We start from the raw sequence: 17267 nt of genomic DNA on the forward strand, positions 1-17267 counted from the left end.
TGATTAAGCTGCTCTTGCAATTATTTAAAATATATTACAGAAAGAGCTCTGAAGTTTTCATTTGATGTTTTCTTTTTTGAGAAAATTACTTCCCAGATGCCTAGTAATTTATCATAAATCATGTGATATTTTATAGACTACCTAAATATGAAAGCACACATTTTCCCTCAACTAAATTCTAACATTTAAGTAATTCATGGTGGTGATTCAAAGTTGAGGCTGATGACACCACACGTTCACTAGGATGGTATAAAAAGAATATTTTCCACATGTAAATTTTCAGTTCATATTTTATTTTAGTTTCCTCTTCTTTTCTTTCTTCTATTGAGAGTGGTTTTCCACTGTCAGTTATTTCATATGACCCCTTCATAGATGAAGACAATAAAAACTTTGTGCCATGGGTGTCATGGTTGCAAATATGTTTCTCATTCTTTTGTTTGTATTCTGGCTTTGCATTGGCATCAATGCAGTCAAATCTATTAACTTTTTCATGCTTGGGCTCTGTCTGTCTGTGTAGCCCAGGCTCCCGTATCTAACTGCCTATTTGTTGTCTACAATTGCTTATTATGTAGGTACCTGTGAAATTTCATTTCATATCACATCATCCTGACCTGTATCCAGGGGCTTGGTCACTTCCACCTCCATTACCTAATTAGTTTAATCTTAATCCAGCCATGGCTGAGGATACAGAGAGAGAGTTTGACTGCTTGCCCTGTAGGAGGAGCCTTGCTTCCCTCTCCAGGACCTCAATGCTGTCACAGAGGTAGAAGCCAACATGGCTTCCTGCTAGAAACACACAGTTTGGATGTGCAGCGATTGTCCTTGAGGTGAATCTGTGATGGGAGGTGGGGAATTGGTGGATATAGTCTTCTTCTTCCCTCCTCTTGGATTTGCTATCTCTGGTGCTCTATGTTATATGACCTGTTGGAAGTCCTATGAGATGGAGCCATTGGTTGTACTTGATCTAGTAAGCAGCCGACTCAGTGACACTCCTGATCCTTGTCCTTGCTCCTTTCCTACCTGCTGCCCTCTGTGCCTCAGACCTTCTCAGCCCCTGCCCTCCCTCACAGCATAGTAACACATACACTTATGCTTTAAGCTCTGACTTCTGGGCATGCCATACTAAGACTGATGTCTAATAAAGAACTAGTTAACATAAAAATGAACTATTGATTCCATAAAACCTGCTTTTAACATCATCTTCATCCTCTCAATAGATGACAACCCCTTTTTTAGGAACTCCAGCCCACATTTCTGAATAACCCTTGCCTTCTCTCTTCTCACACTCCAAGTCTAATGCATTAGCAAATCCCCTTGTGTGTCCTCAACATCCATCTAAAAAACAATCAGATCTCTCCACCTACACCACCAACCCTCAGCTCCAAGGCACCATCAATGTTCATTATGGCTTTTGTCATGATCCTTCTAAACACTCTTGTTTTTATAATTGATGCCTACAATTTATTTTCCATGTAGCAGAGGGAAGTCCTTTTTACATGTACATCATATCATGCCCCACTTCCTCATAGGGAAAGGAAGACCTTACAGTGGCCTGTAAGGCCCTACTTGTTTTAAACCCTTGATATTTCTTTGATTTCATTTTCCTGTTACACATCCGATCTTCACTCCTACTCACACACCTCCTTGCTGGATGTCAATCAAACATGCCAAACATGCCTCTCTATTGTGACTCTTTTCACTTGCTATATTTTATTAGCTTGTCATTAAGTTTTAAATAATCTAGCAATTTTTTAGCACAATGCCTGACACATAGTAGGATCATAATAATCACTTGTTATGACATTTTATAATAGAAACTGCTATTATTTTTAAATGCCTTAGTCCTATTAGGTAAATGAGTATAATGGTAACAACATCAATAACAAAACTAATAATATGTTCTTCTGGATTTAAGTGAGGAAATATGATGGATTAGCATGAAACAGTGGTCCATAACCAATAGAGCATTATACAAATCCTAGTAATTATTTAAAGGTTTAATATATTCACTAAATTAACAATCACTTTTTTCATATTACTAAAAATGTATGATTACTCCTTCCATTCCAATCCCATTGTCGAATTGTTGAGCATGTTATCTGATCCTGTTTGTTTCCCCTTTCCTCTAGCAATTATTCTGTTGATTTTTCAAAAGTCTCTATCATCATTGTTCACTTTACTATTTCTCAGGTCCACTTTACTATTTCTCAGATTCTCTTCAATTTTCTGTTTTCTTCTACTATAATTTTGAGGTTTCTCAACCAGTGTTGGATGCCAGGATTTTGGAGTTTGTTGCCATGGAAACTGTTTCAGCTACTTGCCCACAGGAGGGAGCCCTCTACCTGTTAAAAGGTGGGCTGGCAGCAGCAATGTTTTTGTTTAGGAAGAAGACAGTGGAGAAGGGATCAGTTAATAATAGAGACAAGCTGTGGATTTTTTTCACATAGGGGGCATCTCTTACTGGTGACAGTGAGGCGTTTGGCAGATTCTGTAGGCATAAATAAGGATCACACTAGAATGTTGCCTATAGGACACAATATGAAAGGCGTCAGAAGGCTCACTGAACAAATATTTCTTCTCATTTCCTTCTACCAGCCCCAACTCTTTGCATTGAAATCCCAACATAAAACGCCTGATAACACAAATAGTCATCAGGATAGCTCTCATAGAAAAATAAAAATAAAATAAAATGATTGGTTCTGAAAGAAAGGTCTAAATGGGACAAAGCAATAGAGTTCCCTAGAAAATTGTGCCTTTTGGGAAGATCTGTTTAGAACAGTGGAATTCTTGAACCAAAGGAAATTTTAAGACAATCTTACTACTTTCACAGTTTCTTTGGGGGCAATTATGCTGAAGTAAAAATAATTTCATTCAGGGCCAAAGAGTGAATTCTAATCCTAGAAATGTTTCCATAGCTGTCTCACAGTGCAGGCTCCACAGATGCACCCGCCTGCTCGCGGACCTCGGGGCTCCTGAAGACAAAGTGTACCCAAGGTCTTCAAGGCAGTCATTTCTGCCCATGCTCTCAACCCTGAGGAAGATTACTTGCCTCACTGTGCCCTATGGCCCGGAATTTGTTTGTAAAGAGAGCATTGAGTAGTCATATTTGGTGGCCCCAAGATGAAAGTTCTCTTAAAAAATGTAAAGCCTAATGCTCTGTATTTCTTAAGGAACAAGATAAATCTTCACTGTCCAAATTAATTGGGAATAAAATTGGCATGAACATAGGACAGACTTTGGAACAATGTCTCATGCTATGCTTGCTTAGTTTCATTCATGACTGCTATTTTATCATAAAAATACTAATTAAAATCAAATTATTAGATTATACTTACATATATATAGACTAAGTTTCATTATTAGGAGAAATGTTACACCTTTTGTGGAGAACAGAGATTTAAGATGACAGAACTCTTCCTCAATCCATATTATCAAATTTAATTATAGAATATATACTCAGTGTAAGAAAATGGGACTCTACTGTATAATTTAAAATATAAATAAAGTAAATTTGATGGACTGTCTGCTTATTTTTATTCATTTCCTTTCTGCAGGCTTTTCAGTCTTCATAGTTCTCTCATATCTAGGAATTCCAATTTTTATATGCTTGTTGTGTATGTTGATGTTGAAAATATCTTTTATTTGAATATCTGAGAGAAATTTAAGAACTAGAAAATAACAATATAGGCCAAATCCCTCAAAGAAGAATTTAAAGAGGGATTTTTAAACCAAAATTATTTTTTAAATTTTAAAGAAAAGAGGCCACATTTGCTATTGTACTAGCAGAGGCTAAATGAAGACATCCTTCATAAAAGCAGAATTGTGGTTTTTTTCATTACTTCCCAGACTTAAAGTTCTTGTCACAATTAAAGAGCACAGGTTAATTTTTTTAACATCTCATTTGAAGATGTCAATCAGAAAAAAACATAACTTTAAACAATAATAATTTACAGTATAAATTTAAATAACAAACTAATTTTATGAAAAGTAATACAACAAAATGACTATGTAGTTAAGATCTTCATGGAGTTACCAAAGAAAGAAAAATATGCTCTATTTGTACCTAAGTTTTTGGGTTATGTGGGGGAGGGAAGTCTTTGGGGGAGGTTTGTTAAAACCTAATAATTTTCAAAATGTGGTAACCATAGAGAGTGGGTTGATTCAAAAACATTTTATTTCAGTTGCTGTGCATGAGTCCCAAAGGAAGAAAACACACACACACACACTCCACAAATTATCTGATGGATATATAACTATATAACTCGCATACATCTCTGTGTATAAGAACAAAAGTACCACCACCCATCATCACAATAAAAAATAATAACATAATAACATATGGAGCTTTAATGAAGACAGCTGTTTGAAAATTCTCACTAAAATGTTCCAGTTTACATAACCAAACTATCATTCTATCAGTCCACTGCTATGAGCAGATTGAACTGATTACTTGTCCATACACAATACTTGTAAACCCAGCCTTGTTTTGAAACACACACACACACACACACACACACACACACACACACACACAGTATACCCCAAAAATGTATAAATGCACCTTGAATTATTATAAAGGCAGTGTTTAGTAAAATACATTTCATTTTCAAAATTGTGCTATAGGCTTTTAAAGTATGTATACAGCCTGGGTTTTTTGGGTTTTTTTTTTTTTTTATGGGTATTACATACATGCATCTATTTAATCTTATTTTTATTAAAGCCTATTTAAGTTATTTAGATTTTCTAGGTAAATTTGCAACTTTATATTACTTAAAACTGACTTTGGTCTATTTGTTTAGTGTAAAAGATAATTTTAATAATTTTGGGGAGATAATTGATCCAAACTGCTAAAAATATGCCTTTTTAAACATGAAATAAAATTAAACAATTATTTACAAAGTCTGGGCCTTGGATAGTGAGTTATTGACTTGATCTTTTTGTCCTTTATTACATTATTGTCAATTACACATTTGACTTTTGAACAACTAAGGTGAGAATCTAAATTAAAGCAGGTTTTCTCACTTGACCTCTTTTACTTTGCTTTCAGACTTTAGAAAGATAATTACTCATTTACATCAGAATCTTCTTGCTAAGTTATTTTAAAAATCAGGCCTGCTTAGTTTTCTTTACAAGGTGAAATGGTCCGTACTTGTTAGCCTAATACCATGGTCAGCAAACTGCGGCTCATGTGCCACATGCGGCTCTTAGGCCCCTTGAGTGTGGCTCTTCCACCGAATACCACAGCCTGGGCGAGTCTATTTTGAAGAAGTGGCATTAGAAGAAGTTTAAGTTTTAAAAAATGGGCTCTCAAAAGAAATTTCAATCTTTGTACTGTTGATATTTGGCTCTGTTGACTAATGAGTTTGTTGACCACTAGCCAAATACATAAAAAATGTTAAATGAGTGAAATCCATGCCGTCTCTCTGCACTCTTCCCAACACACTCACTGTGATCCAAAGGTAGGCAAAAATTAAGGAGCTTGATATAAAAAATAGTGATATTTCATTGTAAGACAGTCCAAAGTTTTCATTTATTACAAAAGAATATATATCTTGGCTCTTACTTCCAGAGCCATGCTTGTTGCACACCTACTAGCATTCTGGGAGTTTTATGTTGAAATAAGTTTCCATTCCTCCTCCTATGTGGACCTTCCGCATGGTTCCTACTTTCTCTCCACTTACTAATATTCCAGGCACAGAGACGGGGAAGGGTTATGTTCTATATGTGAATCTAGTTGCCACCCCTCACTTTACTTCTCCTTTCCCCACACTAGCTTTGCCTTGGAGTATGATACAAGCCTCTGCAGCCCTCTGGTTTCTTGGCCAGTCCTCAGTAAATCTTGTCATCAAGTCCTCTCTGTTGCTTGCTCAGGCCTGATTCCTGATATCACAGTCTGAACATGCTCCCAAATCCATCCTCCTGCTGAACTTGGACCTGAAGTTGTAGAATAAGCACACTGACTACCATTTATAACTATTACAGTGATTTAGCAGATTCTAACTGTAACCTAGTTAATCTTTGTCTTAAAGAAGATATGCCAGCTTTTCTGTAAAGTTATTTAAAATTAATTAATGCTCCTTTAGGGATCTCCCAAACCCAATGTGTATATAGATTACAATTGCTATTACATGTTAGTCAATGGATTTTTTTTTTGTCTTTCCTACAGCTCTAAACTGCAAATTCTTTGAGAACTACACTTATATTTTTTATGCCCACTAGTGAGAATTATACCATGCATATAATAAACTCTTAATAAATATTGAATGAATCCTCACAACAGCCTGGTAATAAAACCCATTAACACACTTTAAGAAACTCATGAATGGGATATCAGTAACTGTCTCTAGATCTTAATGTAGATAAATAGTAAAACAGAGATTAAAACTCAGCTAATTCTGACCCTACAACCTATTCTGTTTAGTGCCCTGTTATATCCCATAGGACCTCAGATTCTGTTCTCATTATTCACAAAAATAATTATGTCAGTGTTTTTGCTGTTGTTTTCAATTTTATCCTACATGAAAATTCAAAGTGGAAAAGTATAATTTTTAAATTAAATAAGAAAAAAGTGATGGAAGGAGAATATTTTGTTTTGGATTTTCTGAATGGGGAGGATTATGATTTGGATAAAATCAAATTAGGGGAAGTGATAGTAAATACTAATGATAAATTAGGAATGAGATTGGCAACACAGCATTTACACTCAGAGTTCATGATCCTAGTCACATCACTGTTACAAAGAGAGAACTAGAGGCTGACATTAGCCTGGTGGCCAGGATTATTATTCCTAGGAGAAATATCCCTAAGGCATTTACTCTGATTCTGATTCTGTTGTTTTGCTTTGTTTTTATTGCTGCTCCGTTTCCCAACCCCACACAAATGCGGCGCCTGGGAAATGTTATTACATCGTATCCAGTGTAGCTGGGCTTCATTAGAGGCCAATCAGCCTGTGTAATCTGTTTTATATGTTTCTGTACCATTTGCTGAGTTGTATCTTCTCAAAATAACAGTTTTAATATCTTCCACAGTATAACCACGAGTAAACGTGTGAACTTAATAAAAACATTCAATGTTCATGTCCTCAAACATTCATGAAAATAAGGGAAAACAACTACCCAAGGAATACCACAGAGAAATGCTGTATTTCATGGATGGTGGGTGGGGTGGCAGGCTGGTCTGAAGCAAACTGGCTGACACACAGCACTGCGTTGTTGTTGTTTTTTTTAAATGGTTTACATTTAAGCTCTCTTTTTATAAGCACATAAACCTTCTTCCAATGGATACTTACTATCCCAACTCTGTCTTATGTGGATCTAGTATTTTAGAGAATATTGTTATTAAACAATACCCCAAAATGTTTAGTGGTAAAAATGCTGAGAGCGAAATAAATTTTGACCCCAATCATACAAAGATGTGTAGAAAATTTTTGCTTCATAATAGAATAATTGAGTTGCAATAAAATGAACCATTCTCCCCTTTCCCTCACTCCCTCTTTTCTCTACTTCTATACAGATAATAGTAGATGCAGGCAAAATTTACTAAATGCATACATAACTATATTTGTTTTCGAAATCACTAAGCCAACAAGAAAAAATGTGACTACTGAATGTGTATATACCAGTATAATTATGTAGCTAGAGGAAGAAAGTGAAAAAGAATATAAGGAATTCCATAACGTCAAAAAGAAAACAAAATTGCTGGTAGATGTACTTTTAAAATGCTAGCTTCCTTAAATATCAATTATACTGGAAATCTGTTTGGTCATAAACATTGCTTTCATAACATAAAGCAAATTTATATGCTGTATGATTTTCACACTGAAGTATTCTTCAAGTTTGTAAAAATAGTTTTCTCTATTTTCTTATATTAATATTATAGTGGACTTTCACCTTAAAATAAGTTTATCTTACTGCTTTAGCTGCACATCTCCTAACTTTCAATTTTTGAGAAACAAATTCTGATATTAACTTAAAAAACACACACAAAAAAAACCTATGGACTCAAATAAAAGAGAATTTTGCAGTTCCATTCGCTTAGCCCTAGAGTGATGTTTCCTTCCATTAAAAATTTATGGAGTCTGCCAATAGATTCTTTATCATTTTCTTGCTTTCTAAACAGTTCAGCAGGCATGGACTATCTGCTCTCTCTCCTTGCAGTGAAAAAGAGTTACTTGAAATTATGATCTATTTATCTTTCATTCAGTGTTTTAAACAGTGTTATAAGGATCACATTTAAACAATTAATAGGCTTTATTTTTAGAGCAGTTTTAGGCTTATAGCAGAAAGCACAAATATCTCCCTTCCTCCTCCCCATACTCCTCCAGTCTCCCCATTATTAAAATCTGACATCAGTGTGATGCATTTGTTACCATGTAATTCAAATTGATCTGCCACTATTGATATAGCATGACTGACTGACTATGCAACTAATATTAATGCACTTACTGGTGTCCCACATTTCTCTCAGACTCTGCTGAGCATTTTTCTTCCATCTTCTTTTCTCTCTATTCTTCTGATTACTTGATCTGTATCCATGCATCTTCGCACAGTTAATTCTTTCTTCTGTCAGTTCAAAACTATTCTTGAGTTCCTCTAGTGAATTTATCATTTCAGTTATTACACTTTTTTTTTCAACGGCAGAATTTCTATTTGGTTCTGTTTTATCATTCCCCAGTCTTCCTTGACAGACTTCGAGATGAGACATTGGCATCCTAATTTCCTATACCCGTCAGCATGGTTTCTTTTCACTCTTTGGATGTGTTTGCAATACTGCCTTTGAAGTGTCTGTTAAGTCCAACACCTGAACCCTCTCACAGACAGGTCCTGTGCCTGCTCTTATTCCTATGGTTATCACACTTCCCTTTCTTATCGCATGTCTCAGGATATTGTTACAATTGGACATTTTAGTCCATTTGGAGCTTGCTGTTGTTTACTCTTTTCTCTTTTGCCTGACAGGACCATTCTGGTGCAGTCTACCCTCACCACCCCTAATGGTGGGAGCTCTGCAGCTGCTCCTCAGGTAGCACAGTTGCTGGGACCACAGTGTGGTTCAGCAGGACTCGCCTTGACAGTCTCATTTCTGACCACCCTCAGTGTTAGGTCCCATTAGTGGCCAGCGGATCGCTCAATTGCTTTTGACAATCCATTGGACACAAGTTGCCCTAGGGTCTGATCCAATTAAATGGGATCCCCTTTGCAGAGGTGTTTTTGAGCACAGTGCTAAAGTCTGTTCTGAACCTAGGAGGGCTCTTCTTAGCTATTTGCTTTTCTTGTCTTTTAAAACCAGTGGACTGCAGAAACCAGATTGGCTCAGTGGATAGAGTGTCGGCCTGCTGACTGAAAGGTTCCAGGTTCGATTCCGGTCAAGGGCATGTACATTGGTTGTGGACACATCCCTGATAGGGGGTGTGCAGGAGGCAGCTGATCGATGTTTCTCTCTCATCGATGTTTCTAGCTCTCCATCCCTATATTTTCCTCTCTGTAAAAAAAAAAAAAAAAAAATCAAATCAATAAGATATATTAAAAAACAAAACAAAAAAAAACAGTGGACCGTTGTTGACTTTTTTTTCTTCTTGCAAAGCATCCTTTTAATTATCACCACAATCTCTCTCCGCCCCAACTCTTTTTTGAGAGGAGTTCTATGTTTAAACTGCCATAAGACTCTGTTTCTAACATAATCAGTTTCCCTGTGGTAAACCTCTGTGTTTGTTGGACTGAGTTAAGGTGACACCTCCCTCTGGGACTGTCTGTGAGCCTCAGGGCTGGAGCTGGAGCTGGAGCTGGAGCAGCCTCTGGGTGACGCCCTACTTCAGGAGCTCACACTTCCTGGGCAGGAGCAAGAGCTTTGTGGAATCTTCTCCTTGTAAGCATGCTGGGGCAAAGGTCATCAGGTCCTAGCACCCTCCCCACGATATGCTTCTGCAGTTGATGACTGTGCCCAGTGGCTGGAGACTGGATGCCAGAAGGAATCTCCAACCTCTAAGATGCACTCATTAGGAATTTAGCCTCTAGTCTATAGGGATAAGAAATGCTGGCACTGTCCACCCTCACGAAGGTACCATTGCCCTTGGCTAGTGAGAGAGGGAGCCCTGTGCTTCTAACTGCTCCTGCTTGGAGAGAAGTTTCTGTCACACTGCGTGTGCACAGGAGAGAGAGAGAGAGAGAGAGAGAGAGAGAGAGAGAGAGAGAGAGAGAGAGAGAGAGAGAGAGAGAGAGAGAGAGAGAAATGGTTTAAACACTATTGCCTCTTAGTATTCTTTCTGAGCTGTAGAATATTTTCTTGAGTAAATGTTTCTTCATTTGCTGTAGGCCCTTATTTTTGTTTATACTTTTGTTGTGCTTGTTCTGTTGGAGAGGGCTCCACAGGGCAACTCATGCCCAATTCCAGAATTCAGCTCTACAGGTCACGTCATTACACTTATGTTAAAGTGAAAGGTTAACTTGTAAATTATATTTAAACACAGCATGTTTCTTATAATAGAACTGATGCCCAGGTTTGCTTAACAACTCTCTAAATGTAATACTAGTGAAAGAGCAAGAACTATAATCCAAGTTGTTAATCTTCCAATGTTTTTTCTTCACTAAATGCTATACTAAACTTACATTTATAGAAAATCACTCCATTTCAAAATTATATATTTTAAGTGAAGAATTTACTGTTGTTGACTACTATAGTTTGTGTTTACAGACTGATAAGAGGCAGATTCCAATTGACAAATGTTTTTAAAGATTAATAGGGAGATAATCTGATTATTCACTGCACTAATACTGCATAATGTACCCTCTTGTTTACATGACTATTTTATAACTGCTGCTGTTTTATTAAATGTGAGAATAATACTAATTCCATTATTCCAAAGATAAATCTAGTGAGTTTTTCTTATATATAGTAATTTATGAACTAGAATGTCACACAAGAATGTTTTCCTGGTTGTTTTAATCATGGATCTCTAAGAAAGTCTCAAAATAGAATTAAGATTACTGAGAAAGAATAAATTTACTATTAAGACTGAAAGATAATGCCACCACTAGCAAAAGTCACAAATCTTATGAAGCCTTGTCTGCAAAAATGGACTATGCACACAGAGTAGGTAAACAGATAAATTGATATAGATGAATATATAAATTAGAGCTTTTTAGCTAAGGGTGATTTTGTCTCCTGAGGGGTCACTTGACAATCAGGAGGAATTCATAGCACAATCTCACAACAAAGTCATCTAGCCCATGTCATAGTCATGGCTGAGAAATCCTGTTATAGAAAATCGTGAGTACAAGCAGAGGCCCCGTTACAATATCGCCACAAATTTATTCAGCTCATATTTCTATTCTACATACCAAGTACCAAGCTCTGTCCTAGGCTTTTGGGAATTCAGTGGTGAATAAAATACAGTCAGTTTTCTCATGGAATTCGCAACTTCATAGGAAAATTTGTATAAAGACAACCATGAGGCACTTGGATAAATATCTCAGGTTGTAGAACAAGGATTCGATATTGACATATTCCATGATTGACATATTCAGTTTTATGATAACCTAGCTCATGGAGTATGAACATAAATTTCAGTCTTTCACAATAAAAAATATTAAAGAAAAGAAAGATGTCTTATTTTAAGCTTGTTTTGTTCACTGAGCATTGCAACATTTTGGATCTTGTAGGTGATCAGAGGATCAAGCACAGTGGATTTAATCTTAACATGAAACAAATAACTTTATTTCACAATTAATAGAGTGGCATCCTAAAGTACCTTAAGGGAAAGAGGTAAAAATTGTATAATGATTTTGGTTCAAAAATAATTAAGCAGAAGCAGAGTGTGATTGTTATAACGTGATGCTATCAATTGCCCTCAGACCTCTGGCCCCATCCTTATGTACTTTTATTAAAAACATAGAGTAAAAGGGATGAAAGAAAAGCTAGCACAAATAATGCAAGCTATTTCTCTGTAATGCCTGTGGACGACATATCAGCAGACTGGGTAGCAGCTCTTGGTCTTAGACTCTGCAGACTGAGTAGCAGTTCACTCAAGTCTAAATTGTGACAACAGAGCTCTGTTAGCGCAGTTTCCACACTTCGCTTCCACAGCTTAAATGTATATACCCGCAACAGGTTAGAGAAGGGGGTGAAGAAGCTGTCAGATGACTGCAGTAGCCAAGGAATTCTGTGGCTATTCCAACATTAGAAGAAATGGGATTTCTCAAGAATACCCTAGGCAAATAACTGAAATGCATTTTTTAGTGAATACTGTATTTTTGTTTTACTGCCTGACTCATGCAGTGTGAGAAACATTTATTTAAAAAACAACTTTTTCTCCTCTAGTATATCTTCTTTCATTTACAAACCCCATTTAAAAAAAAAAAAGACAACTGAGCTCATAGCATGAATACATTTGTGTATGTTTAAATCAGCAATAAAATGACTCTCTTATGTCTCTTATGTATACAATGGAGGACCATTGGCCCATATATTTTTATTATAACAAGAATACAAACAGAATAAAAGTAAAAATACATTATTTGAATGCCTAGAAATGATATTCTGAAGATTAACAAGACATTACTATTTATGAGCAATCTTTTTTCTTCAATCTTACTAACCCAGGACTGATGTCACTCAATTAAAGAGTGTATAATATAACATACTATGTTAGTTTAGATTTTATATTTTCTTTAAGAATCTAATAAAGTAGAAGAATAAAGGAAATGTCTAAATGGTTAGCAGGGGCAAAAACCTGTAACACTAGAACTCCACCATTTTGTCACTTGGTTTAAACAAAAGATTTTAAGAAGTCTTTCTAACATTTAGATTATAAATACCCCCCCAATGCCCTATTTTATTACAATGATGAGATCATGCATATTTTTAGATTTTTTTAAAAAAATGGAATTCCAATTAAGGAAGTCCAATTTATTATATCCTTAGAAAATCATGTTTTCTGAACATATATATGAACAAAATAGAAGCACTCTTTAAATCTTATGTTTTATTAATACAATGGAGGAGTAGAATTGAACAAATTGTTGTTGTTATCCTGACTTCTTATAATTTCACAAATTGATTCATGTAAAATCTCAAAAGTGTCATTTTAAAAAAATCTACTTTGAATCATTGGTAGAATGTACTTAAACACTTAATATAAAGAAAATTATCACTAGGAATAAAATTTATTTCTATGCTGCCTGAAGGAGATACAAAAAAAGAAAAATGAAAGGCATACTAAAATATCACTCATGAGTGAAAAGTTGCAAATTTACCCAGATATTTCATCAAATGTTTATGCATAGATGCTTATACAATATTGGATATATGAATGATAATATATTTCATAGCAGTTTTATAAAAGATTAAGACATAGTTTTTACTTGCCTATTTATTTCCTAAATTGTAATGAATTCCAATGATAAATTTGACATGTTAACCCATGGTTTATGGAAGCTATTTTTAAGATGTATGAAATGTATTTACATCATGTACATTCTGGTTGTCTGTTCCCAGGGTTAACAGGGAATACATTTGGTATAAATAATGAATCTGACATTAAAAATTTAGATTGTTAGGATTGTAAATAATTAGGATGACTTTTCAGGACTAAATATTCCTTATATTAATTGTTTCAGCAAAACTGTTAGGGTCAAGTTATGAAAAAGAACTGAGACTAACAAGTTGTTAAGGTCTTAAGTAGACTTTCCTAATTAATTGAATGAAAGCAGACCCATAGGTACAGGTGTTATCACTAATATTTTGAGGAATTTAAATAATTTTGCAGAAAATGTGAAGGCAAGTAGACAATGAACAGATTTAATTCCGCTCCGATATGTATGCAGTTGAACTAACCAGACTGTGAGGATTAATTTATTTGGAAAGATTTTAAGAAATTTTGCTTAGAAAGGCTACTAAATGATTGACTTCAAGCAGAACCATATTGTACCATCAAAGTGAATATCTTATTTTGGATTTCCTTAAAATAGATCCAAAACAAGGACTTTGGTTTAAGAGTGAGAAAATATGACAAGTGGGAAGAAGGGAAAGACTCCAATATAAAGATAACTTTTCAAGGTCATTGCTGGTAGGCTTCGACTCCAAATTTTCCCTGGATAATTGAAGTGTCAGAATGCCTCTCAAAATGGTCCATATAAAGTAGGAGGTATTGGAGTCCTCAATCAAAGACTCTCTTCTCCATTGCCGCAGGATTGTTCAAGTATAATGGTGAGGATTGCTATCACCTTTATACTTCCAGGCCTCTCTTGTGCCAAATCAAGTCAGGTTAAAATACTGGAAGATGAAATGAGCTTAAATTTGGACAACAGCAGCCCATGGCGAGTCTAACTTACATAAAAACTTCTATCAAAATAGACTAAAATCAGAGATGAGCCAAAATATTGTGATACAGGCAACAAAATCAAGTTTGAGAGTGAGTATCAATCTATGAACCAGGAGGTCATGGTTGGATTCCCGGTCAGGCCACATGCTCAGTCTCCAGTGGGTGTGTGCAGGAGGCAGCTGATCAATGATTCTCGCTCATCAGTGATGTTTCTATCTTTCTCCCTCTCCCTTCTGCTCTGAAATCAATAAAAATATTTTAAAAATAACTCTAAGTAAATCATTTAGAATAATATATGACCAGGAAACTATTGGAAAATATTTGGGTTAAAAAATTCCTAATTTTACTAGCACCATTTTATTTAAAGTTTCCCACAAAGACCACTGTGTCTGCTATTCAATGTTTTCTAATTTACAAGGACTTAAAATTTAATAAAATTTTAAGGGTGTATAATGAGAAAGTAATGTACTTTCCACAAAAAAATAATGTAAAATATTTCTCTGGATTTCATTAAAAAGTTATATATTGAAACTTTTTACTTTAGATAAATTTTATACTAATAATTAAGAGTTCATCTTGCAATATCTAAGAACTAATATTTCTATGTTATTTATCAAACCTAATCACAGAAGTTCTAGTTTCAAAGAACTGAATATTAACATTTTCTTCTTTAGTTTTTGCATTTCCAACCCTTTCTTTTTTCTAACCATTATATTTTTCTTTTTTCAATTTATTTTCCAGCTTTCCAATTAGAGTTGATATTCAATATTACATTGGTTTCAGGTGTTCAGCATAGTGGTTAGACATTTATATAACTTATAATTTGACTCCCCCAATAAATCTAGTACCTATCTAGATAAAACATATTTATTGACTGTATACTTACCCTTGCCCAGCAGTATCTAATGAGGCAGTGGTAACCTCTGCCTCTGTCACACGCACTAAGATCTATTTCATTCTGAAGTCCCATCAACTTGTAGAGCTCACTCAGTAAATACTCAACTTTATCTTATGAAGAATAATCTTGGGAAATAAGCATCAAGAACCATAATAATTAGTATTTATTTCAAAAGAATAAAATAGCCGGGACCGGTTTGGCTCAGTGGATAGAGCGTCAGCCTGTGGACTGAAAGGTCCCCGGATCGATTCCAGTCAAGGGCATGTACCTTGGTTGCGGGCACATCCCCAGTGGGGGGGGTGCAAGAGGCAGCTGGTCGATGTTTCTCTCTCATCGACGTTTCTAACTCTCTGTCCCTCTCAATTCCTCTCTGTGTAAAATCAATAAAATATATATTTTTAAAAAAGAATAAAATAATAAGTAAAATATTTGTTAAAGTAATGTATCACATGCATTTTACATGATAATGACATTTTTGATGGCTGATTATTGACTTCTTTTTATGCCTCCACCTTTTTTCTCACTTGGTCCCACTCTGGACAGGTTGATAAGAGAGCCTGGACAGACTTCCTCCTTTGGAGCAAGCGGAAAATTTAAACTTCCAAACCTCCAGCCTGCGCACCAGAGCTTCCCCTTAATCACTGTCCTCCGACAACACTCCCTTAGCTTTGCCCAAGTCACTTCCTACCTGTTTGCACAACTTGATCTCCTCAGGGGTCTCTGTGTAAGGATCAAACTTTCAGTTCCCTTGGTGTATCCAGTGTCTTCAGCTACATCGGAATTAAATTTTGGGAAGGGTGCTTCCCGTAAAATGACCAAATATTTATTTATAAAGAAGTTTCCACCAAATTTTTCAACCAAATTAATTATATTATTCAGAGATTCCAATAACAGTATCTAAAATATAATGGTTTTGTAATAGGTAGCTGAGATGTATCAATATTTCCCACAGGTAAAAGTTTAAAAAGTGAAAATTTTACCCTTGACCGGTTTTCCTATTACATAATTTTATTGGACACTGCTATAAACATGATAATTGGCAGAAAATAAATACTATATTCAATTTAAAAATACACTCTGTGCTAACATATAATAAATACCTAATAAAAATGCTGTTTGAATAAAAAATAAAGATCACTGATATTCTACTTATATTTACTTTTAATAATATTGATATACATTGTAGAGGTCCATTCAAGTAGGAATCATTACAATAGATTGACATTGTTTATACTGTTTTAAATTTTCATAGAAAAATAACATTTTCTGTAAATGGTAGAATAAATAATGTATATATTAATAATCTAAAATTCTGCATTTATGTGGAATTATCACTTAAAAAGAGGGAAAAATTCAACAAAGAATGTCAAAGTTTGGGAAAACATAATGCTGTAAGATCAACATGTGGAGATGTAACTGTGTTATTAATAGGCTAAGTCAGGTTATGGCCCTACTAGTTAAAATAATTAGATGCCTTAATTAGTTACATTATTAATGAACTCTGATCCTCTATTAAGAAACTGAGAGAAAAAATTTCATTTATGTTCTCACTCTAAAATAAATAAATGCACAAACTGGAAGAATCAATTATTTTCTGTCAGTTTTTCTTATTCCCCCACTGATGGAAAAAAAAAATTTGTTATAATGAAGCTTTTTCATAGATTTCTTTGGAGTTTCATGCCTTTGCAGAGAATTTATCTTCAGGGAATATTGCTTTTTTAACTATCTCTGCTGTAAGTGGTACAGATGTCAATCAATATAATCCCCCCTTTTCAATCATCCTGCAGTAAGAGTAAACTTGTCCAAAATGCTTTCAAATTAAGATGCTAACCATGAGATAACCTAAATGCCTTTAAAATCATAAATGTTTGGTCTTTTTAGAGCTTATGTTCAAGATACATTTTTCTGCTTGAAGAAATGAAAAGAATCTTGCTTGTAATATATTTATTATGATCCTTACTGTGCTAATATAAACAGTAGAGTTCCTGTGTTATACCTGACATTAGAAATATTTGGAGAACCACAAAATAGAACATGAGACTTGGCATATTTGTT

The sequence above is a fragment of the Pipistrellus kuhlii genome, unplaced genomic scaffold, assembly GCF_014108245.1.
Source record: "Pipistrellus kuhlii isolate mPipKuh1 unplaced genomic scaffold, mPipKuh1.p scaffold_m20_p_36, whole genome shotgun sequence".
Classification (NCBI taxonomy): domain Eukaryota; kingdom Metazoa; phylum Chordata; class Mammalia; order Chiroptera; family Vespertilionidae; genus Pipistrellus; species Pipistrellus kuhlii.